The sequence below is a fragment of the Dasypus novemcinctus genome, chromosome 4 (assembly GCF_030445035.2).
Source record: "Dasypus novemcinctus isolate mDasNov1 chromosome 4, mDasNov1.1.hap2, whole genome shotgun sequence".
NCBI lineage: Eukaryota > Metazoa > Chordata > Mammalia > Cingulata > Dasypodidae > Dasypus > Dasypus novemcinctus.
Window position 1 is genome coordinate 61,622,241 of NC_080676.1, and position 10,322 is coordinate 61,632,562.

At 45.9% G+C, this 10,322-nt stretch overlaps 1 long non-coding RNA gene across 1 annotated transcript; it reads left to right on the top strand.

Annotated features, from left to right (window-relative positions):
* Positions 1 to 1,553: 1,553 nt before the first annotated feature.
* Positions 1,554 to 10,022, top strand: LOC139438877 (uncharacterized). Its single transcript, XR_011648629.1, has 4 exons — positions 1,554 to 1,641; positions 6,058 to 6,345; positions 7,378 to 7,520; positions 9,794 to 10,022. It is a non-coding gene; the product is annotated as an uncharacterized lncRNA (long non-coding RNA).
* The last annotated feature ends 300 nt before the right edge of the window (positions 10,023 to 10,322 follow it).

Below are 10,322 nucleotides of genomic sequence, written 5' to 3' on the forward strand. Positions count from 1 at the left end.
CTGCTGCCTGGATGCCCTTCTCCAAATGACTCAAGTGGGGATTCTTTGTACACTCACCAGCTGGGGAAGAGCCAAGGTGTGGTGAGGAGCTGAGCAAAATTACATCAAGTTGGAAGAGAGAGCTCGTTTGTGGAAAGCTTCACAGCCTTAATTTGGCATATAAAACAATAAGAGCAATTGTAGACTTTTTCAAAGGCAAATAGAAGATGAAAACAATATATGCTATTGATTCATTAAATATTAATTAAGAACTGCTATGGACTTTAAGAGGCACTGGACAATCAGAGATGCCCAGAGCTCAGCCTCTGCACTGAGGCTTGGGGCAGAGGCGGGGCTGCTCGCCTGTGCTCTATGCTACGCTCCACACCTGAGTCCTGAGCCCAGATCCCTTCTCAACCGAGTTCCGGGGGCCTTTCCATCCACTGGGGGTTGGGGATGCAAGGAGAACGCGTGGGGCAGTGCCTGATCTGGTGTTGGCTGCAGACTGCTCTGATTCAGGGAAGGTCATCCTAATGATGCTGTGTCAGGGGCAGAGCCATTCCTGGAGCACAGCCTCCATCTCTTTTCCCTCCCGCCTTCCTCCCCCCACCACACACATTCTTCTTTGAAAACGTCATTTGTGCACCTCCACTATGCATGGCATGAAGCTAGACCCCTGGGTCTGGAATACAAAAAGCAGGCTGTAGCCAAGGAGCTGTAGCAAAGAAGCCCCTATGTTGTCAGGGACATGGAGTAAGTGGTGGCCACTGCAAAATTGACTCATGTACTCTGAAAAATGATTTTTTTTCCTGGCTAATAAATTTATTGAATCAAAGTGTTAGAAAAGAATAAAATTTAAATCACTGAGAAAAAACTTAAGCATATGCAATAAGAAAGTACCCAAAGATCAAGATATGACAACCATCATGGTTGTGGCCCAGTTTCCAGTTTAACAGGTACCCCAGCTCCACCCTCTGCACCCCAAGATAGCCTGGCCTGTAAGTAGAAGAGCACACAGGGCAGAAGAGGGCTACTCCCTGGGGGTATGGCTGTTCTCACCACAGCGGGAGAACTGGCTCCTACAGAGTGGCACCGTCAAAGTGGGCAGAGCAGAGGTGGACTGAGGCTTGAGGGCAGTGCGGGTCCAGAATTTCCACTCAGGAGGGGTTCAGGGCATCCTGATGAGGAAGGGGCAGCTGCTATGTCATGCAGCAGCACTTGCACAGCATTTTACATTAGATAGAGAAAACATCAATAACTCATATCAAAGGAAGGGGAGCGCTGGTGGGAATTAGGGGGGCCTGAGCTCCATCCCCACCCACTCCAGGTCACCTGGCACCCCCAGGTCTCAGTTTCTTTCCCTTGGACTCACCTTTGAGCTCATGGGCAGAGATATTTGAATAACAAACTGACTTTGGACTTATTTTGTTACATCAGAAAGTAAATCAATATTGGACTGTTAGTTTTGGATTTTTTACAAAGAGATAACATGGTCACCCCCTTCTTCATAGCCCCTGGATTACACATCACCTCTGCTGGATGAAACTTTCCTTGGTAACCATTTCCTATCTCTTCTTAAAGGTGATGCTCCCAAGTTTCTTTTGGTTGGATCTCATATTCTCTGCATACTTCTTAAAATATCCTGCACATTAGTTATTTACAGTAAGTGGGCATTGTTTTCTAACAGCGATCAAATGATAAAGGACTGTTTTAGTGTACTAGGCTGCTTAAAGCAGATACTTTGAAATGGATTAGCTTAAACGATGGGAATTTATTAGCTTTCAGATTAAGGTCAAGAAAATGTCCAAATCAAGGCATCATCAAAGCAATGCTTTCTTCCTGAAGACCAGCTGCCGGGGATCCTTGGCTCCTCGGCCACGTTGCAAGGCACATGGCAGTGTCTGCTTGTCTCTCCCTTCTCTTCTGGGTTTCATCTTTTGTGTCTTTCTTCCATGGTCTTTCTCTCTGTGTTTCTGTGTTCATTCTGTTGATAAAGGACTCCAGTCAGAGGATTAAGACACATCCTGAATGAGGCGTATCTACCTTAACTGGAGCAGCCTCACCAAAAGGTCCTACTTCACACCACAGGAATGGATTAGACTTAAGAATATGTGTTTCTGGGGTGTACACAGCTTCAAACTACCACAGGAATTATGAGAGCACCACTCTCTTCTGTGGGGTCTCACTGCCAGCCCTTGGACCTTGCTGTCTGTCGCTGAGAACGTCACCTGTCCCTGGGAACCACTGCCTGCCCCGGGGCCCTGCCATCTGCCCCTGGACACTGGTGAGTGCCACCCTGCCTGCTGGACACTGCTTTCTTCTGGCCCACCCGAGGCCCTGGAATACCTCGATGCTGGGGCCACACCATTCTGTGCAGAATGCTAGAGAGGCGTCTTTGCTCTTCTGTGTAATAGACTGCCACCAGCATCAAACAGAGATGCATGAACTACCCAAGGTCCTTTAGGGACAGCTCCTTTTCAGTTCTTTCTTGTAATAGGATCCAGATATGAATCCACATCAGGGCCAGGCTGGGAGATGAATCTTTGTAACAGACACTATTTTATTGTTCCTTTTGACCCCAGAGACTTTATTATCACGTCAGGCCTGTTGGGTCTGGCTCTACTCTCTCTATTACAAGAAGATGGGCTCTGCCCCAGAGGGCTCCCCACCCTTCCAGCAGATAGTCTCCTGGAGAGCTCGCCAGTCAGTCCCCCGACCCAGCGACCCAGCTCGAGATGACACTGAGGCTCTGGGACTGAGCCAGGCACACCAACCACCAGCACAGCTCTGTCTTATTGAATTTAGGAGAGAGGTGTTCAAACTTTCTGAAGTCAGAGGACAGTAATATTGGGGGAAAAAAGATCAAGGCACATTGAATCAGTGGCAAAATTTAATATTTATGCAAAGCAAATGGAAATACACCAAAATTAATTTTGGTATGTCATTAATGATTCATGTTGTTAACAGAAATAATAAATTTTAATGCAAATATTACAATAGTAAGGTTGAGGATAGAGGTTGTGGGAATTTTAAAGAACACGTCTTTCTCCTTTTTAATATGTCTCTCATCTGTGTCACCCTGCTTTGGTGCGACTATAGGTAATTTTATATTTACCTATAAATGCTTGCATTGTTTGTTTTCTGGACCACGCCAGGCTTCTGTTCAGGGAAACTCACCCCTGTGAAGTGAAGCGGGGTCCCGGCAGTGTGGGGTCATGGACAGAGCGCAGGATTCGGCCCCTGGTTAGAATTCTGGCTCCACCACTTGCCTACTGTGCAAATCCCTGAATGGAATTTGCTTTACAAAATACCAAAAGAGAGGAGCAGGTCAGACGATGGGGATTCTTTATTGAACTTTCTCTTGGTCTGTATTTGATCTGTTATTGCACCTATTTATTAAGTACGTTCCCTTTTATTTCAATAATCATATTTTTCTGTTAGGAATTTCCATTTGATTCTTTTTTTATTTTAAAGATTTATTTTATTTTTTATTTCTTCCCCCACCCCCTGTTCCCATGTTGTCTGCTCTCTGTGTGTTCTTCTGTGTCTGCTTGTATTCTCATTAGGTGGCTCCAGGAACTGATACTGGGACCTTCTGGAGTGGGAGAGAGGCAATCACTCTCTTGCGCCACCTCAGCTCTCTGTTCTGCTATGTCTTCTTATTTTCTCTCCTCTGTGTCTCTTGTTGAGTCACCTTGCTGCGCCAGCTCTCCACATCAGCTGGCTCTCCTGCATGGGGCCACATTCCAGTGTGGGCTGGCACTCCGTGTGGGCCAGCTTGCCCTCACCAGGAGGCCCTGGGGATTGAACCTGGACCTACTATATGGTAGACGGGAGCCCAGATGGTTGCGCCACATCTGTTTCCCCCATTTGATCTTTTTCAAATCTGCCTCCTCCATCCTTTGCTTTGTGGTTTCTATGAGATGGGTGGGCGCCCAGCAGAGCAGCCCTTGGGGAAAAGGACCAAGGAAGGCCTTGAGGAAAAGGTTCCCCCCAGAAAGGCCAGCTGAGCATGGCACTGCCCTGGAGAACCCAGATGGGAGCAGCTCAGAACAGGGACTCTGAGCCTAGAAGAACTTCTTACCATTCCCTAAACATAGTCCATACTTCTCTTCTTCCTGACTTTGTCAAATATTCCCCTAACCAGACTGGCTTACTCCCATTTCTACCTGTGCAGATACTGCCCATCCCTTGGGGTCACATTCAAAATGCCCCCCCTTTTTTTTTTTTAAGATTTGTTTATTTATTTAATTCCACCCCCTCCCCTGGTTGTCTGTTCTCTGCGTCTATCTACTGCGTCCTGTTTCTTTGTCCGCTCCTATTGTCGACAGCGGCACGGGAAGTGTGGGCGGCGCCATTCCTGGGCAGGCTGCACCTTCTCTTGTACTGGGCGGCTCTCCTTACGGGTGCACTCCTTGCACATGGGGCTCCCCTACGCGGGGGACACCCCTGCGTGGTGCGGCACTCCCTGTGCACATCAGCACTGTGCATGAGCCAGCTCCACACGGGTCAAGGAGGCCCGGGGTTTGAACCGCGGACCTCCCATGTGGTAGACAACGCCCTAACCACTGGGCCAAGTCCGTTTCCCCAAAATGCCTCCTAAGCCATGATGCCCTCTTTTCTCTCTCCTGGCCCACCTTTGGCTGGAAAGGGCTCTCCCCTTCTCCCATGAATGCCTACAGCACTTGAGTTCCTTTATGTGCCATTTTTAATGAATAGAATCAGCTGCAATTTATGGGGTCTAGTGCAAAATGAAAATGCATGGCCCCTTGTCCTAAAAGTATTTAGAATTTCAGGAGGGTGAGCAAAGCATTAAAGCAAATGCAGGGCCCTTCCATGGGCCAGCCACAGGTCACACATGTATGAAGTTGGCTGTGCTGATGAAACTTAAAGGCTGCAAGGGGAGATTGAGATTTCCACCAGGAAAATTCAATCTCTTAAATGCCCATTTGGATCCCAGCCCAGGGGAGCCCCCTGTGCTGCACCCCCCTTCCAGAAACCTGTTTCAGTGCTCCAGCATCTACCCACCAGCCTCTCACCTTGCTGGGGAATTACCTGAGTCCCCTGCTCCATGAGCTCCAGCAGTCACCCTGACTGACATATGCCTACTGCCCCCTCATCCATGAGTCTTGCCTTGTCGACTTCCTTGGGTGGGCATGAGCACAAGGAACAGGGAAAAATCATTGGTTACTTTTCCACAATATCACTATCTCTTTCCAGTCCCTCTGATTGCCAGAAATTGCCAACATACATCTCTCTCTTTGCCAGTGTGTTGATGTGAACAATGCATTCCCTAGCACTCTTCCACCTGGAATGTTTCTTCTTTACAACTAAATGGTAACCATAGATGCTTCTCTGATGCCCAGCATGTGACGTGTACTATCTTATTAATGTGGTCAACAATTCTTTGACTTATGCAGTGCTAGTGTTATTCCTTTTACAGATAAGTAAATCGAGACTCAGAGAGGTTAAGTAACTTGCTCGAGGTATAAGCTAAGAAGCTCTTACTGTTAACCACTAGGCTATATTGCCTCTGTATAGACTAGCTGATGGCAAAGACCGTATCTTATTCAATTTGTATTCCCCATGGTACCTTTTTCTGATGGCTTACTGTGTTCCAGGCATTGTGCTGAGCAAATGTTATCTTATTAAACCTTCAACACAGCTCTACTAGCCAGATTTCATTGCCCACATGTAACAGATGAGGAAACTAAGGTTTAGTAAGAATAAATCTCCATCTAGGTCACATTGCTAGTAAGTAGCGGGGTTTAGATTCAGGTCTGTGGTGACTCTAAATATAGGGCTCCTGATCAAGCTAAGCTGCTCCCATACCTCTGCCCCCTACCCATTTGCCCTTCTCCATCCTACTTACCTTCCTGCCAGTATCCAACCTCCCACTACCTCAGTCTCCATTAGAATCTGAGTCCTGAATGTCAGTCTGCTGCTTAACCCACCAAATAATTTGGCTACTGTTGCATAATCCTAGCACAGAAAGATAAAAATTCCCATATTAACTGTCTTGGCTGTTTGAACGGAGCCTTCTAAATTTTAAATTGTCACCTTCAAATATTCTAACAGGAACACCAGAAGAAAAGACTTCCTGTACCCCTACGTGTATTCCTGGAGGTCAGATAACAAGGAATAGTGAAGAAATGCTACCAATTGGATTCAAGACAAGCAGGAGGCTTAGTCCCTTCCTACAGGTCTTAAATGTGCTGTAGCCGCATACACTTTCCCCCTCAACATTCAAGAAGTCCAAACTAGGCAATCTATTAAGAAGAATGGCCTGTGTGTTGTTAATTGCATTGTCAACCCTTTTGAGGGCCCAGATAAGTCTACAGAAACCAGTACGGAGACTCCTGACCTGTGAGTGGAAAACTGCCTATTTCCATGTAATTACTAAATTATCCTTCATATGTATACATAAGTACAAACACAAGTCCACATCCACACAGGTATCTTTGTCATTTTACTCCTGTTCCCAACATGAGTCATCCTAAGTTTTAGCCATTGGCGCCAATCTTTTCTATTCAGTAAGATAGAGAAAGGGTCTCAAAACTAAGTCATCTGAGATGGAACTGAAGGAATAGAAACAATGGAGCCCAAGGAAGGGTGGCAGGATAAAGCCTGGAAGTCTCTGAAGATCTAAAGGCCAACAGGGATACTAGGGAATTGACTTAGTCTATGTAGCTCCTGAAGGCAGAATCTGAGTCCATTACAAGTCAGGCAGGTATTGAGTCAATATGAAGGAAAGACTTCCTAGTAATTGTAATTAGCACTATTCACCAATGCAATGGACTACAGGGTGGTAGAGAGGCTCCTGTATCTGCAAGTGCTCAAGCTGACAGACACCGAGGGGGTTCAAACTTTGAGCAGGTGGCTGGCCTAGGGGCTCACTCTTGAGCAATAGGCCAGTGCTGGGGATACAAGATTGGTATAGCATAGGCACTGCTGCCTTCTGAAAACCTTTCCAATGCAGGATGTGGTCTTCTAGATTTAAGGCATCCTGAGGGCAGGGGCCACTGCTTACATTTCTCACATGTGTTCACAATGGCTACCATAGTACTATGGAGCTAAACTCAAAAATGAGTATCTGGAAGGCAAGAATTAGATCTTTCTGCTGTTTTCTTTAGCATCTAGCACAGTGTAAGTATCCAGGAAGTAGTTTCGAAGATAGTGAATGTGTGTCCATAGAGTACTCAGCACATGTCAATAAATGCATTCACAAAAATCTATGATTTTGGCCCACTGTCAAAAGGACCCATTGCAACCCCAGCAATCCACACAATAGATAAAGAAGTGTTCAAATTTAATAAAGTGCAATGAGTTACTTTGCTCCAGTGGCCTCAGTATAACCATGGTAACGCCATGGCTCTTTTAAAATTCTCATTCTCTCAGGTCCCAGCAAGCACACCATGAGGTTCATTAGAAGATGCTGCTATCACCTCTCATCTTCCTTCTAACCTGAATAGTGCCAATCACCTTGTTTTGAAGATATCAAAAGATACAAAAAGTTGAAGACAGAAACCAGCAGGAGAGAGGTGTGTGATTTTCTGCATTGATTAACATTTTTCTGGAGAATATCTAACTAGAAATAGTTTAATCATTTACCTTTTGTTTATCTTCTAAACCTAATGTAGAGAGAAATTCAATACCTTTCATCACTAAAGTCAACAGGTGAAAGTCTTTTTGGTGAAATTGATTTCCAGGTATTTTCTACTTTTACTCTTTTAATTGCCAACCAAACTCAATACATTTTCTATTCCTTTAGCTTTTCTTCAAGCTACAACATCCAGCCATGCTTTCTATTGCTAAGAATAAAGGTTTGCTTGCTTTTAGGCAGTGTCCATCAGCCAACCTCTCAGTCTCCTTTGGACCCCATGTTCTTTTGGAGTTAATCAAAAAGTGAAGTGGTTGGTGTAAGGTTCAAATCCAGGTGCCATTATTTCCTTGCTGTGTGACCTTGATCAAGTTTCAGAACCCTTCTGAACCTCTGTTTCCTCCTCTGTAAAGAAGAGATGGTGAGGATAGTACCTCCTCATGGAGATATGAAGACTGAAGCACAATGCCTCTTATAGAATAAGTAGTCAATAACATCCATTACAATGATGATGTTTTCCTGAGAAGGTGCTATTTCAGCTTCAGCAAGGTCAAGCCTAAATTCTCCCTGTTCTTTCTCTAACCCCAAAGTGATTCTTTCTTTTGTAAGACAGAATGTTTGACTGGGTGTAAAGGCCACACTGATGAGCATATAGTAGAAACTCTTCTCTTAAACAAAAGAGAATAAAAGCTTTCCCACTGTTTCTTAGGCAATAATGAAGGCCTACTATAAGATTCACTGCATTGTCCAGACCAGTTTCACACACAGGATCACCAGCCTCAATGGTAAAAGAACTGTCCCTGAAAGACAGAAAGATTTGATAAAGTACAAATTTTTTTCTATTCTGTGTTTAGATTATACATGCTCTCCAAGGCTCTGTCTAGGGTGCAGCACAGGAGAGGCCCAAATGTAAGGAGGGACGAGCTTGAGAGCGAGAGGGTCCTTAAATTTTGCACCTTTGGCCCCTCCCCTGCCTCGCCCTTACCCAGGCCCTACTCTTCTCCATCTATTCCCCTAAATCCAGATTCCTTTTGGGATTTGGATGGGCAGAGACAGGTCATGGTTGGGGGGAAGTCTTGCAGACCCCTTCTCCACTCAAAGAAAGGAAGTAATCAGGTCTGGTCACTGTGGCTTAACAATTTTTGCCATGCTGTGGGCAGGTCCATGCTTCCCAATTTGGTACATTGGCACTGAGTGCAAAGGGCTCTCCAAATTACTGGATAATGGCTTCCACGACTTGTGCCGAGTGACCTCCACAAGAAATGTGGGTTCTTTTTTTTTTTAATTTTTAATTTTATTTATTTCTCTCCCCTCCCCTCCTTCCCCTTGCCCCAGTTGTCTGTTCTCTGTGTCTATTTGCTGCATGTTCTTCTTTGTCTGCTTCTGTTGTTGTCAGTGGCACGGGATTCTGTTTCTTTTTGTTGCGTCATCTTGTTGTGTCAGCTCTCCGTGTGTGTGGCACCATTCCTGGGCAGGCTGCACTTTCTTTTGCGCTGGGCAGCTCTCCTTACTGGGCACACTCCTTGCACGTGGGGCTTCCCTATGTGGGGACACCCCTGCGTGGCAGGGCACTCCCTGCGCACATCAGCACTGTGTGTGGGCCAGCTCCACACGGGTCAAGGAGGCCAGGGGTTTGAACTGCAAACCTCCCATGTGGTAGACGGACACCCTATCCACTGGGCCAAGTCCGCTTCCAGAAATGTAGGTTCTTGAACAAGAGTAATCTGCATTCCATCCACCAACATTTTATAATGGAGAAATAAATCCTAATCGGTCTCCATGGAACAAGTGTTATGATAGTTTCATATATTAGCTTTACTGATCAGGTGTCGCTGAACCAAATAAGTTCCAGTGAACTTCCTCAGGGCAGATGAGGTCTTTTCATCATTCTGTCTCCAGGCATCTAACACCACAGGTAGTAGGTGCTCAACAAAACATTGTTCCATGACCATATGAATGAAGAAAAGCCAAGGTTATTAGAAATTAATACCCTTCCTCTCAGGGCTTAGGCCCTTTAAGTACCAAAAAGGGCAGAGCCAGGAACTTGGCCCAATGATTTAAAAACCAACCATTGCTACTTCCTCCCTGTGAAAACCAATCCTTCTTCTGGCTTTGGCTGACGTGCACTTGTTCACGTTCTGCTTTGTGAGAGGCTGGATTTCTGGCTCTCATCTCCCCTCTCGCTGACTGATTCGATATTTCACTGCCTTCTAGCTGGATCCCTCAGCTCCTAGACCCATACCTGCTGGCAGGACTGTTGCGGGAGCCTACCACTGAGCAACTCTGATCCTGAGCTTGCCGTGATCCTCCTCATCCTGGCTCTGCCTGGCGACTATAAGCCCTGAATTCTGCCTTGGAATAGTTCAAGTGCATCCACCCTAGTAACTGACTGGAGGTGAGCCCTTTGGACAAATTTTGAGGTGCTGGTGCCATCCTCAGCTGCCATCTTGAGATCTCTTCAAAGCACATGGGGGCGAAACCCAACAAACACTTCCCAGCACCTGCTGCCATCTCCTGGGATGGTTGGTCTTCTTCTGCTCTTTAAACCTTTGGGCCTGGTTTCCTCTACAAGCCAGAGATCCTTGACACACTACCAGATATCATAGTTAGCGCAAACAGAGAGAGTAAGTGCTTTAATGCAGCTGTGCAGGCCTTGCAGAAAAATGGTTAGATAAGTAATTAAAATAATGTGGTGAATGGCCAGAAAGTGGCGTCATTGCCTATCGCAGACATGGCATGCAAA